Source organism: Hyperolius riggenbachi, chromosome 10 (assembly GCF_040937935.1).
Source record: "Hyperolius riggenbachi isolate aHypRig1 chromosome 10, aHypRig1.pri, whole genome shotgun sequence".
Classification (NCBI taxonomy): domain Eukaryota; kingdom Metazoa; phylum Chordata; class Amphibia; order Anura; family Hyperoliidae; genus Hyperolius; species Hyperolius riggenbachi.
Genome location: NC_090655.1, coordinates 61,702,522 through 61,716,187, shown reverse-complemented (window position 1 = coordinate 61,716,187; position 13,666 = coordinate 61,702,522). Strand labels below are relative to the sequence as shown.

At 39.2% G+C, this 13,666-nt stretch overlaps 1 long non-coding RNA gene across 2 annotated transcripts in view; it reads right to left on the bottom strand.

The window, feature by feature from the left end:
- The window catches only part of LOC137533830 (uncharacterized), a 120,962-nt gene that overhangs the window by 22,216 nt on the left and 85,080 nt on the right, over window positions 1-13,666 (bottom strand). The window lies entirely within an intron of this gene.

Genomic DNA, 13,666 nt, shown 5'->3' with positions numbered 1-13,666 from the left:
ACAAATGAGTTTTTAGAGAGCGTTTAAAAGTAACAAAGGTTGGCGAGTGACGGATGTGTTGTGGGAGGGGATTCCAGAGAAGGGGTGAAGCGCGTGCAAAATCTTGTAACCGGGAATGTGAGGAGGTGATTCTAGAGGAGGACAACAGAAGATCGTGTGCAGATCTGAGATTGCGATTGAGTTTGTATCTGGAAATGAGTGATGATATGTACCGGGGAGAGAGATTGTGGAGAGCTTTGTAGATTAGGGTTAGGAGTTTGAACTGGATCCTCTGGTTAATTGGCAGTCAGTGAAGAGCTTGACAGAGAGGGTCAGCTGAGGAATATCGAGAAGAAAGATGAATGAGACGAGCAGCTGAGTTCAGTACTGACTGGAGCGGGGCCAGTTTGTTAGAAGGTAGTCCACAAAGTAGTACATTGCAGTAGTCTAGACGAGAAATGATAAGAGCATGTATTAACATTTTGGTTGTGTCTTGAGTGAGAAAGGGACGAATGCGAGATATATTTTTGAGTTGGAGATGGCAGGAGCTGGTTATGGAGTTAAGATGAGGAATAAAAGAGAGAGAAGAGTCGTATATTAACCACAAGCACCGTGCTTTGGGAACTGAAGTGATGGGAGTGTTATTAACATTTATAGTTACTTCAGGCAGAGAGGTGGCCAGAGATGGTGGAAAAATTATTAGTTCCGTTTTACTCATATTAAGTTTTAGGAAGCGAGAGGACATGACGGAGGATATAGCAGACAAGCAGTCAGGAACACGTCACCTTCCTGTCCCTCACCCTTGCATCAATTCTGTATTGTTATCTCATTAATCATCCCTACTACACTCCATACTCGCCACTCAGTATTCTAATTTAGTGTTTGGGTTCAAAGCTCTGATAATTCCTCCTTCCAGCTTGGAATCAGGAAGAACTGTCGCTAAATAGAAAAAACGCACCCCATCCTGCTGTCTGGTGCTAAATGCAGCTATTTGGGAAACACTAACTGTATTCTACTCCCTGCACACTACAGCCTACACTCCACTCTATACACCAAACCTACAGCCTTACACACGGACCTCTACATTCCACACCCATATAACATCTCTGTCCTGGCATCCTACACTTTACACTCTACATTCAGTACCACAAATCCCTGCATCCTACAGGCCAGATTCTACACCTCACATTCAGTACCGCAAATCCCTGCATCCTACACTGTACATACTGCAGGCCAGATTCTACACCTTACATTCAGTACTGCAAATCACTGCATCCTACACTGTACATACTGCAGGCCAGACTCTACACCTCACATTCTTTACATTCAGTACCGCAAATCCCTGCATCCTACACTGTACAGACTGCAGGCCAGACTCTACACCTCACATTCTTTACATTCAGTACCACAAATCCCTGCATCCTAAACTGTACATACTGCAGGCCAGACTCTACACCTCACATTCTTTACATTCAGTACCGCAAATCCCTGCATCCTACACTGTACATACTGCAGGCCAGACTCTACACCTCACATTCTTTACATTCAGTACTACAAATCCCTGCATCCTACACTGTACATACTGCAGGCCAGACTCTACACCTCACATTCAGTACCACAAATCCCTGCATCCTACACTGTACATACTGCAGGCCAGACTCTATGTCAAAAATATTTAATCTTTATTATCAGGTTGTCATTAGGTAAACTGAAATAGTGTAAGCACTATAATTAGAGAAACATATATGCATATCTTATGGTATATGACTAATGTAACTGTTTGCATTATTATATCATGTGCAGTGTGTGTTTAATAATCCTATTATATCTGGTGTGCTGTGAATTATAGTAACCGTATGAACTGCTTATGAACTATAGATGCCCTATTACCTAGTAAGCTCAAACTCTAGGTGAACTCTGTGAATTCAACTCTCACCTACTAAGAATGAACTTTAAGTGACCCATTCAACTGTGCATAAACCCTGGAGTCGTAAATTTCAAGTTGGCCCCATCCAAGGCCAACTCCCCCTCACATGTCTGTCTCTTGTGACGACTGTGGAACTCACGTGAGTGAAACTTGGTTTAGGTACGATGTCCCCTATAAATATAGGTCAAGGCTCTGTTCAGATAAGACGTTTGCTGAGATATGCTTTAAGGAGAGGTGGTACGTATCTTTTTAATTTATGTACTCCTGATGGCTGAGAAATGTTGCTAGATATTTTTACTATTGCCTTTTTTATAATAACCCTGTTCTATGTGATCTTTGTATATTCTATGTTTATTATTACAAGAATACATTTATTTTAAGATAAAAAGTGATCTTGGTCTGAGACTCATTATTTCATTGGGGATATATGTGATACTAAAAATATATATTGTTGGTATGACTGGTTAAGAACCCATCTGACCGATCTGAGGAGAACTAACGCTTCACTGAGTTAGTATTCTCCATAGTTGGTTACCTATATTATATAGGAGCTGGCAATTTTGGCGCCCACGTGATTTATATCCCCTGAAATACTAGAGTACAATAAAAAAAACTTCTTTCTGTATTAATAGAGAAAAATACAGTTTTTTGTGCACAAACTATAAAAAAGAATCATGGCTACTGCATCTGAGGATATTATAGATCTTACAGCACTAGTAGCAACTATGCCAAAAGCAGCACCTACACTAAAAACAGGAGGGCTGCAAAGATTATACGAGGAACTTAGATCACACTATACTGAACTAGACCAAATCGAAGATCTTGTTGGATTACAAGGGTTTTTACAAACAACTGTGAATAATGAAATAATATATATACCACTCCGCATAAAATACTCTGAGGAAGAAATCTTAGTTTTTCTTGCATTGCCAAAGCATAACAGGATAGATTTCATTTGTGAAGTGGATGCAGAAGTTCTTAAGGATATATTTGAAAGCAGTATATCAGACTTGCTGCCAGCCACTGCTTTAATGGGACCTGTACTTCTGAAAAAGAAATATTCAGATATAGACATCTCATTGTTACAACATGTCCATATACCTATATATGATGAAATTGAGCATTCTACCATGCAAACAGTATATACTTTTATTCGTGGATTGCTGGAAATTAAGCTAACTGCAAATATGAGGATTAATCCTTCAACCCCACTTCTACATGTACCTCCTGCTACGCAAGCCTTTACACACAGACCTGCTGATGTTTTACCTACGCCTTTGCGGCCAGTCAATCAACCACTCTTAAGACGCAGATTGACACTATCTATGCCAGCCTTGACCCCACAACAGTCTGTACAAAGCTCATGGAACACAGGAGGTGCAATGAGTGATTTGAAAACGAGACTGGATGTATGTCTTAAAATGATGGGGCCACTGCATAATAAAACTCCAAAGGAACTGGGACAAAAAATAGCTTTGCACTCAGGACAGCTTGATTTAATTTCAAGAGACTTGAATATTGTTGACTTTACAATGCTCACACAAATGTTGTTACCACCAGGACTTTTGGGTCCCAATGAGACTTTTTCAAGTTGGGCTGGAGTATCGGCTGCAATTCAAGAACGGGCAAGTGGACAAAGTGGAGTTGTTGACTTATCGACTAAAGCTAAAGAAGTACTAAAGACATCAGGAATCTTATCAGCTGTGGATATCATTGTGGCTAATACTGCAACACCATCACAAGTTCTGGACTTTTTATGTTCAATAATTGAGGACAGTGGGGTGAAAGGAGCTCTCACTATGAGATTGGGCTATGGATTTACTACAGAGGATGTGAAGTTGGCAATAACTAACGTCTGGAGATCATTCCGCATGCCGCTGGTGCCAGAACCTAAACCGGACAAGAACAAACAGATAAAGGAAAACTCCAGACTCACAACTCAGAAACCACCACAATCACATCAACTGCAACAGAGAAGAAATCCACCTCGTCAGGCTCATCCCTTCTTCAATAATAGATGGCGTGATGATCGGCGAGGAAGTCCTTCTAATGATTTCCAAAGCAACTGGAACAGACAACCGAGAAGGTACCAGACTGAAAGGTTTGATGCCCACCAACCGTCTGACCACTGGCAAAGGAACAATCTAGGACACAGCAAGCCTCAATTCTCAGGAGAGCGACCCCAACAGCAGCGAAATACAGAAAATATAAAGACTAAAAAGCCACAAGCTCCTGAAGACAAGAAGTCTAATAAAAGAATTCAGGAGAACACTACAACTGCTCCTTCCCACATCAAGAATGGACAAAAAGCACCACCTGGAGTTCCAGACAGCACCTGGGCTTGAGTGGAAAAAAGCACTTATTGACACAGGGACTGAAGTTACTATACTTACACGACACTTTTCATCATGGATACCGGATGGTACCTTTGTTTGGCTAACTACGATGCATGGTACTAATGAAAAGCACAAGCAAGGTAAAATAACTCTATTTTTTAAAGGCATAAAACTAGCAAGGACAATCACTGTTTTGTTACTTGAAAAAGATGAATCTGAAGAAGAATATGATCTTATCCTGAAACCTGAAGATGCTTGTCTTTTACCTACATTTCAAAATTCTAGAGACTTGTTCCTATCTAATTTTTCTGAAGACATGATGAAGAATCACAGTCGGGACATTACTGTCTTACTGGATAACTTGGATAGGCATGATGCATTACAGTTATATGCTGAACACAGTGGATTTGACTTGACATGTGAAGAGGTTCCACAACACATCAAAACAGAACCGATACCCCAAAAACAATATCCAATTAAAAAGGGACTTTATGCAGCTGTTAAACAAAATATTGAGCTACAGGTACTACAAGGTATACTTGAAAAAAGACCAAGTTCCTATAATAGTCCTTTAACGCCAATATTGAAGCAGAATGGAAAACTGAGATTAGTCATTGATTACAGACATTTGAACCGCTGTACATATGGAATTAGTACACAGAACCTGCATGCAACAGCTACAATTGATACTCTGCCTAGGAAAAAATATAAAGCAGTCCTAGATTTAGCAAATGGCTTCTGGTGTATTCCCTTACATAGAGACTACCGTGAATATACTGCATTTTCTTTTGGAGGATCATCATATGTCTATAATCGTTTACCCCAAGGCCAGAAGAACTCACCAGCGCTCTTTGCGGGCAGATTAACTGAACTCCTGGCTGGGATTAAAGATACAGTTGTCTACATGGACGACATATACTCGACTGCTGATACTACACTTGAACTGTTGAATAATGTGACTTTGATTTGCAAAACTTTGGCTATCAATGGATATGTTATTAACCCTACCAAAAGCAGGATTGGGTACTGCAGTGTGGAATTTTTAGGATTTGAAATCTCCTCAGAAGGGAAAACATTGACTAAAAACTTTCAGCAGAAACTTGTGGACATTGCTAAACCTGAAACTGAAAGAGAGCTGCAATCACTGCTGGGATTATGTAATTTTGTTAGAAGAACTACACCTGTTTTTGCTTCCCTTATCCAACCTTTTTATGAACTTTTGAAAGGCGGATATACAAAAGAGAAGTGGACAGAGGATCACAATAGAAAATTAGCAGAGTTGAAACGAACATTGACAAGCCCAGAAGCTTTAGCATCAAGGAAAGATGATACTGATATGGAAATACACATAATGACAAATAATAATTTCTTCATGGGGAAAATAACTAACAGACATGAGACCCAACCAATCTTATGGTTCTCTAAAGAAATGACGCCTGCTGAGAAGAAATTTGCAAGAACAGAACAAGTACTAGCATGCATACAATATGCACTGGCTAAATATACAGATCTAGCTGGAGGAAAAGACATTTTTATTTTTTCATCAATTCCAGAATTACAAGCAGCAACTAAAGCATCAGTAGGTGGCGCTAAAGCTCTACATGTGAGATGGGTGCAATGGGCGAATTCTCTGAATAATGAAAAATTACATTTTGTATACTCTACGCATGAAGACTATTCTGAGCTACCATTATGTGTCACAGAGGAGGTGAATGTGGACAGTTTTGATGTTGTTTATTATACAGATGGTTCTGCAAGACACGCTTTAGGGACACAGTCAGCTTATAAAGCAGCAGGAGGATTTATAAAGGGAAGATTTTTCCATGGACAATTTGTTGAGGACAGCAGAGAAATAAAATCCTTGGGTGACAATACTGCACAAAATGCTGAGCTTAAAGCGATGGAAATGGCAGTGATGAATGCCACACATACCAAAGGGAAGATTCTAATATGCTCAGACTCATACTATGTGATAGAAAGTATACATAATAAAGACACATGGCTGAATAATAATTTCCTAACATGCAAAGGTGTTAAAGTGAAGAACATTGATATCTGGAGGAAGATATTCACTCATATGACAGACAACATGACATTCCTGCACGTGAAAGGACACAGTACAGAGGGCATACATTCACAGGGAAATACTTTGATTGATGAAGGTGTACAAAGCATTACTAGAAGAATGACACTACGATCATCCATGCAAGATTTTGAAAAAGTAATTAAAGGTGAACATGTTAAAGGCTACCCTAGAGACTTTGATTATGTTAAAGCTAAAGATACACTAAATCTCCTAGTGGGTACAGATGAAGGCATTAAGACATGTCCACCACCGGACCACAGAGATGAGATACTGCTGAAATGCCATACCTCTAATACTCCACATCTGAATGAACAAACAATGAACAAAATGTTGTTGTCTTACTGGTGGCCCAGAATAAAACAAGATGTTAATAGAACTGTCCGATCATGTTTAACATGCCAAAAAGTCACAACCCAATACAAGAAGAAAGGTTATGTTGGCAGACTTGAAATTGGAAAAAATAATTTGTCTCTACTGTATGCTGATCATATAGGGCCCTTAGAACCTATTAGAGGCTTTTCCTATGTTCTTACAGTTGTGGACTCTAAAAGTAGATATCTTTTTGCATTTCCACAAAAGAGATTAACAGGAGAAAAGACAAGTGAATTACTTTCACAGCTATGGTCCATAGTACCCTTTAAGAAACTTGTAACTGATAATGGTCCAGCATTCTCTAACAAAATGTTACGTGAATTATCCTCTAAACTAGGATTTACTCTTGAACATTCTGTTCCCAATGCACCAGAAACTAATGGTATGATTGAAAGATTCAATGCTGAACTCAAGAAGACTTTACAAAAAATGAAATTAGAAGAGAATTCTGATTGGTTAAGCCTTCTGCCAAGAGCAATACAATACATTAACACTAGACTAACTAGTACAAAAGATACTTCTAGTTTTGATAGTCTTTTTTTAGAGCAATATCTCAGCCATCAGGATGTACATAACCACCTCTCTTTTACTTTAGGTCTTGCTAAAAAGTGACCTTTTACCTCCGGTCGGATCATCTGTACTTGTAAAAAAATTTACACAAGACAGCACTTGAGCCAGCCTGGACTGGACCTTTTTCTGTGATTGAGCACATTGAAAACAAGGCTGTTATTGTGACAGACTCTTCTGGAAAAAGAAGAACTGTATTTTTTGAACATGTCAAGCCATTTGCCTCATAGCAAACTCCTGGATGTTATCTTTACTACAGATGTGAACACTTCTACCCAACTGAACAAGGACTTTCCAGGTGATAATTCAGAGATTTTTGCTTCAGCCTCTTTACGTACATGTACTATTGAGCTGCCAGAGACTAACATGCATAATACTGGTAAGAAATCATTCTTACGAAGAGTTCTCTGGTTAACCAACCCTCTTGACAAGTACTTTTTGAAGCTACTAATATACTGGCTGTGGCTATGGTTTGGACTGATTATAATTTTTGGAATACATGTCTTCTCGCCAATACATGGAGAATACAAAATAAGTACAGCTGACAATCCAAAATCACAAGGTATCTTACACAGGAAACTGCGCTCTGCAAGAAATCTCGCTTTTGTGAAAAGTCCTGCTGTGATTTATGACAGAGTAGCTAAACCTCTGCACTCAACTCCGGAGGAGATAGTACAAAAAATGACGCTGCGATTCAACACAGAGGCACTTTTTCTTGCTTCCAGTGAAAATAAAATCAGCATTTTACCAAGTGTGTTGCAAATACTTGAGAACTTGAAACGTACAGCTATAGACAGAACTCGGACATCATGGAATAAAGAGGACTATTTCATGTCATGGTGTGATAAAGAATATGGGACACTTTACCTTTCCAAACAGGATAAACCATTTGATTTAGGAGAGGACTTGCCAATCCAAATTTGTGCGAAAAATTGGAGAGATGGTACCCCTGGTTTATTTCCATGGCAACAACATAATGTGTGGCCCAAAATTACAGACTCTTTTGTGCCTTTGGTCCTTTTTGATTCCTGCCAACTAGATTTATCCTGCCCTATACTTCCACCTAATGGTTCTGCTGCTGTTCTACTACTTAATAAGACTCTGCACAAGACTAACTCTGCAGAACTACCATGGATTGAATTATACTGTAGATATCCATATCTCATGCAACACCTAAGTCCTATACTCCCTTATGCTATATGCGACAACTTTACCACTGAGGCTCTTCGATTTAATACGGTCAGAACCTCTATTAAATGGCCCAAGACTATGACTTGTCTGGAACCTTGTGATAATACAACTCAGCTCTGCAAAATGAATTTGATTGGTGCAACTGAAAGCCAATGGTTAAATCAACCCAATGCGTGTAGAAGAAGACAATGGTTCCCACAAGAAGGTGGCATATGCACAGGTACCTTATATAGAGACTATTCTAGTGCTACTGTACTTCCATTATCAACAGTTTGTAAACATAATTTTAATGGGACTTTTACAATCAAACAAGGTGAAAAGGTAAAGTCACTTATGAATAACCTCTTGCAACAGACTTTGTTACATTTAAAGATTGTTGATAATGATGTTCTACCTACATTGCCTACTCCAATTCAGACTACAAGAAAACCAGTTCTTTTGAAACCACTGCTGGACATGGTTTCATCTGGGGGTAAAGGTCTTCCTTCATCTGAATTAGCTGCCAAATATATACAAGAACAAACCTCCCTGCACCAAGCAATGATCTCTCTTTTTTCACTAGCAGATAAAAATGATATACAGCTAGCTGATGCAATCCTAACTAACAGGAAAGCGCTAGAAGTAACACTGAAAGAATTAATAACTGTCAGGCAAGACATAGAAGAGGAACTTCAAACTCTTATTTTATGGGATAAATTTCAATTAATGCTTAATGATGTTATTAATGGTAGAATACCTTGGCAATTAATTGAGCAAGATACATGGATTTCTGAACTGTCATCCAATACATTAAAACAAGCTTATATGAGACAACATTCTAAGACTTACATAAGGCAAGTGAAACTAGTAAAAACAATGGGAGATAGGTTCTCCGCTGGTCTTGCATATACATGTATAATTGATATGGACATTGTTATTCCAGTTCCGAATATATTTTATGAACATTGCTGGGAAATAATTACACCTCCACTGTACAACCTCAAGGAAAGAGTTAAGTTTCAACTACAAGTTGATGCCAGCCACGTCTGTCTAAAGGACCTTGAGCCAGAATGGATTCTCACGGGAGAATGTACTTCTACAGACACACTGAGTTGTATGAAAGCTACATTAATTAGCCATTCGTGCCTCAAGGATGAAACTTGCGGAACACAAATCATTCCAACACAAAACATTGCAGAAATGCAACATAGATTATACAATGGAACTTACTTAGTCTTAATTGGGGAGGCAGCCTGTGGATTAGAAGCAGGTGTCACATATCTAGTTAACAGTTCCTTTAATTCAGTTTGTGATAAAATTCACCTTTTGCCTATTTCTAGAGAAGAAGAAATAATGTTGGACTTGAGCCAATTTGTACCCCATGTCCTCCACAAAGATATAAAGCCGATCTATACTCTGCTAGCAAATTTACAGAGAAACCAGATTCTTCTGAGCAATCTAACAGAAGCAGCTGTGCTAGAGAGCATTAATTTAAGAAGACTAACCTCACTCACAGGAGCTCAGTTGGCCCAAGTAGAAAGATTGATCCGTGAGACTACTGCCCTACCTGAAGTACTACAACCTTTAGCTAATGGACTTTTGACACTTGCTACAAGTATTGGTACTGCAGTTACAGACGGTGCTTCAGGAATAGGAACATTTCTGCGAGGATTATTTTCAATTGGGACTCCAATATTGCTAATCATAATAATTATATGCGTGGTTATTCTCTTCAGAAAATAATGGCAACATACACCCTTAAGCCCTGCAATACTATGGAAGGCTGGGATGAACTTGTGCCTGATGCTTTTAACAACTGGATCTCTTGCAATGCAGGACTCGAACCAGTCTTAGAGAAAATGCAGTACTGGACACTCAAGATTGCAGTTGATTGGAAGGTGGATGCACTTCTAGGAAAACCTAATGAAGTTGCCTTATACCATTTTGGAATTAAACACAATCACTGTGGAACCATGCTCTGGGATAATCCTTGCCTTCCTACTCCTACTGCAAGTTCATGTTATGCCCAAAGGAGTGGAAACCCATATGAACAATACATCAAGGAACACTGGATGCAATGCAAACCATATGAGTGGTATGAGCCAATATTCCCAGCTGTTTCCGTACTTTCATTTGGAGAACCAAGACAGCCTGATCCTACAACTTATAACATGCTACAAGAACTTTCGTCCACACCTGGAGATAATACTGTGGAAATGATAGAACTGACCAATGACCAGGGAGACTACAGGATGAGACAGTTCAACCTGGTTACTATACGTCAAGCAAGAAACATTTCCAATGCATCCCAAGAAGAAACCCAAGGGATTATACCTACTCCAACGCTACCCATTACTGTTGCAAATAATGATCCTTGTTTCAACCTGAGTGACGGATTATCGTTTGAAGAAGAAGAGGAGGAAATCGATCGTCTTCTTATCTCACCTATCACTCCGATAAGTATTGACTTTTATGCCAACATGCTTAACAGTGTATGGTTTGAACAGTTCGAAGAGACTGAACAAAATGACCATACCAATGTGTATACTACTGAAGAGTGATATATAAGATGACCCAATGACTCCCTGAAAGCGGGGTGTCAAAAATATTTAATCTTTATTATCAGGTTGTCATTAGGTAAACTGAAATAGTGTAAGCACTATAATTAGAGAAACATATATGCATATCTTATGGTATATGACTAATGTAACTGTTTGCATTATTATATCATGTGCAGTGTGTGTTTAATAATCCTATTATATCTGGTGTGCTGTGAATTATAATAACCGTATGAACTGCTTATGAACTATAGATGCCCTATTACCTAGTAAGCTCAAACTCTAGGTGAACTCTGTGAATTCAACTCTCACCTACTAAGAATGAACTTTAAGTGACCCATTCAACTGTGCATAAACCCTGGAGTCGTAAATTTCAAGTTGGCCCCATCCAAGGCCAACTCCCCCTCACATGTCTGTCTCTTGTGACGACTGTGGAACTCACGTGAGTGAAACTTGGTTTAGGTACGATGTCCCCTATAAATATAGGTCAAGGCTCTGTTCAGATAAGACATTTGCTGAGATATGCTTTAAGGAGAGGTGGTACGTATCTTTTTAATTTATGTACTCCTGATGGCTGAGAAATGTTGCTAGATATTTTTACTATTGCCTTTTTTATAATAACCCTGTTCTATGTGATCTTTGTATATTCTATGTTTATTATTACAAGAATACATTTATTTTAAGATAAAAAGTGATCTTGGTCTGAGACTCATTATTTCATTGGGGATATATGTGATACTAAAAATATATATTGTTGGTATGACTGGTTAAGAACCCATCTGACCGATCTGAGGAGAACTAACGCTTCACTGAGTTAGTATTCTCCATAGTTGGTTACCTATATTATATAGGAGCTGGCATCTACACCTCACATTCAGTACCACAAATGCCTGCATCCTACACTGTACATACTGCAGGCCAGACTCTACACCTCACATTCTTTACATTCAGTACTACAAATCCCTGCATCCTACACTGTACATACTGCAGGCCAGACTCTACACCTCACATTCAGTACCACAAATGCCTGCATCCTACACTGTACATACTGCAGGCCAGACTCTACACCTCACATTCTTTACATTCAGTACTACAAATCCCTGCATCCTACACTGTACATACTGCAGGCCAGACTCTACACCTCACATTCTTTACATTCAGTACCGCAAATCCCTGCATCCTACACTGTACATACTGCAGGCCAGACTCTACACCTCACATTCTTTACATTCAGTACTACAAATCCCTGCATCCTACACTGTACATACTGCAGGCCAGACTCTACACCTCACATTCTTTACATTCAGTACCGCAAATCCCTGCATCCTACACTGTACATACTGCAGGCCAGACTCTACACCTCACATTCTTTACATTCAGTACCACAAATCCCTGCATCCTACACTGTACATACTGCAGGCCAGATGCTACACCCCACATTCAAAGCGCTGATCAATCACAAGCGCTCAGAAAAGCGCTTATATAGTGTGTCTGAGCCCTTATTAATGCTTGTTTTCAAGATGCTTTAAAGAACAACTGAAGCGAGAGGGATATGGAGGCTTCCATATTTATTTCCTTTTAAGCAACAACAGTTGCCTGGCAGCCCTGCTGATTTACTAGGCTGCAGTAGTGTCTGAATCACACCAGAAACAAGCATGCTGCTAATCTTGTCAGATCTGACAATGTCAGAAACGCCTGATCTGCCGCATGCTTGTTCAGGGTCTATGGCTAAAAGTATAAGAGGCAAAGTATAGCCAGTCAATTGGTACTGCTTAAAGCAGACCTGAACTCAGAACTTCCTCTCTGCTCTAAAAGATAAGCAACAACATAATAAACTTTGAAGAAAAAAAATATTTGTTACAGCAGATTAGGGATGGTCCTGCTTAGGAGAACTCGTGGAGAAGCATGTGATCAGTTTGACCAGCTGATCGATTTGTAAGGTCCTGATTTGCAGTGATGACTTCCTGGTTTAACACATGATCAGGACCAGCAAATCAGAACCTTACAAATCTATCAGCTGATCAAACTGATCACATGCTTCTCCATCAGTTCTCCAAAGCAGGGCCATCCCTACAGCAGAATACAAATCCTGCAATAAATCAGCTATGTGTCTACTGCCTGCTTTCATGGAAGCAAACATATTGTGAACATCCTGTGCATCAATTAGCTGCTCTGCCATGGCAGAGGAGATTCCTGAGCTGACACAGCTGAGAGATCAAATTACAACTTGTGCTTAGTCACAAATGAGGGGTAATTAGACAGGCTAAACTCTCAAAATACTGTATATAGCGTGCATTTCTGTTTTCCTTCTGTTCTGTGCAAGACTTCAGGTCCATTTTAACCACTTAATGACAAGCTGACTTATAAAAATGTCCTGGAGCCATTAAGAGGCTCTAGCAGGACGTTTTTATAAGTCTACCAGTGCTGCTGCCGCACTGCTTGTGCTTTCCATGCATGTTAAAATTGTGCAAAAAAAAAAGTTTATTTCCAAAAAACTATATTGTCACCATACTTTGTACTAGGGACATAAAATCTTGTGATAACAAAGACAAATAGACAGATTAAGTTTCTGGGTGTTATGCACAGTAGCAGTGTTTATATTAAAACTATAGGGGATGAAATTGGAGAAATAGTGTATTTTTCATTTTTTCCTTGTTTTTCCCTTTAAAAT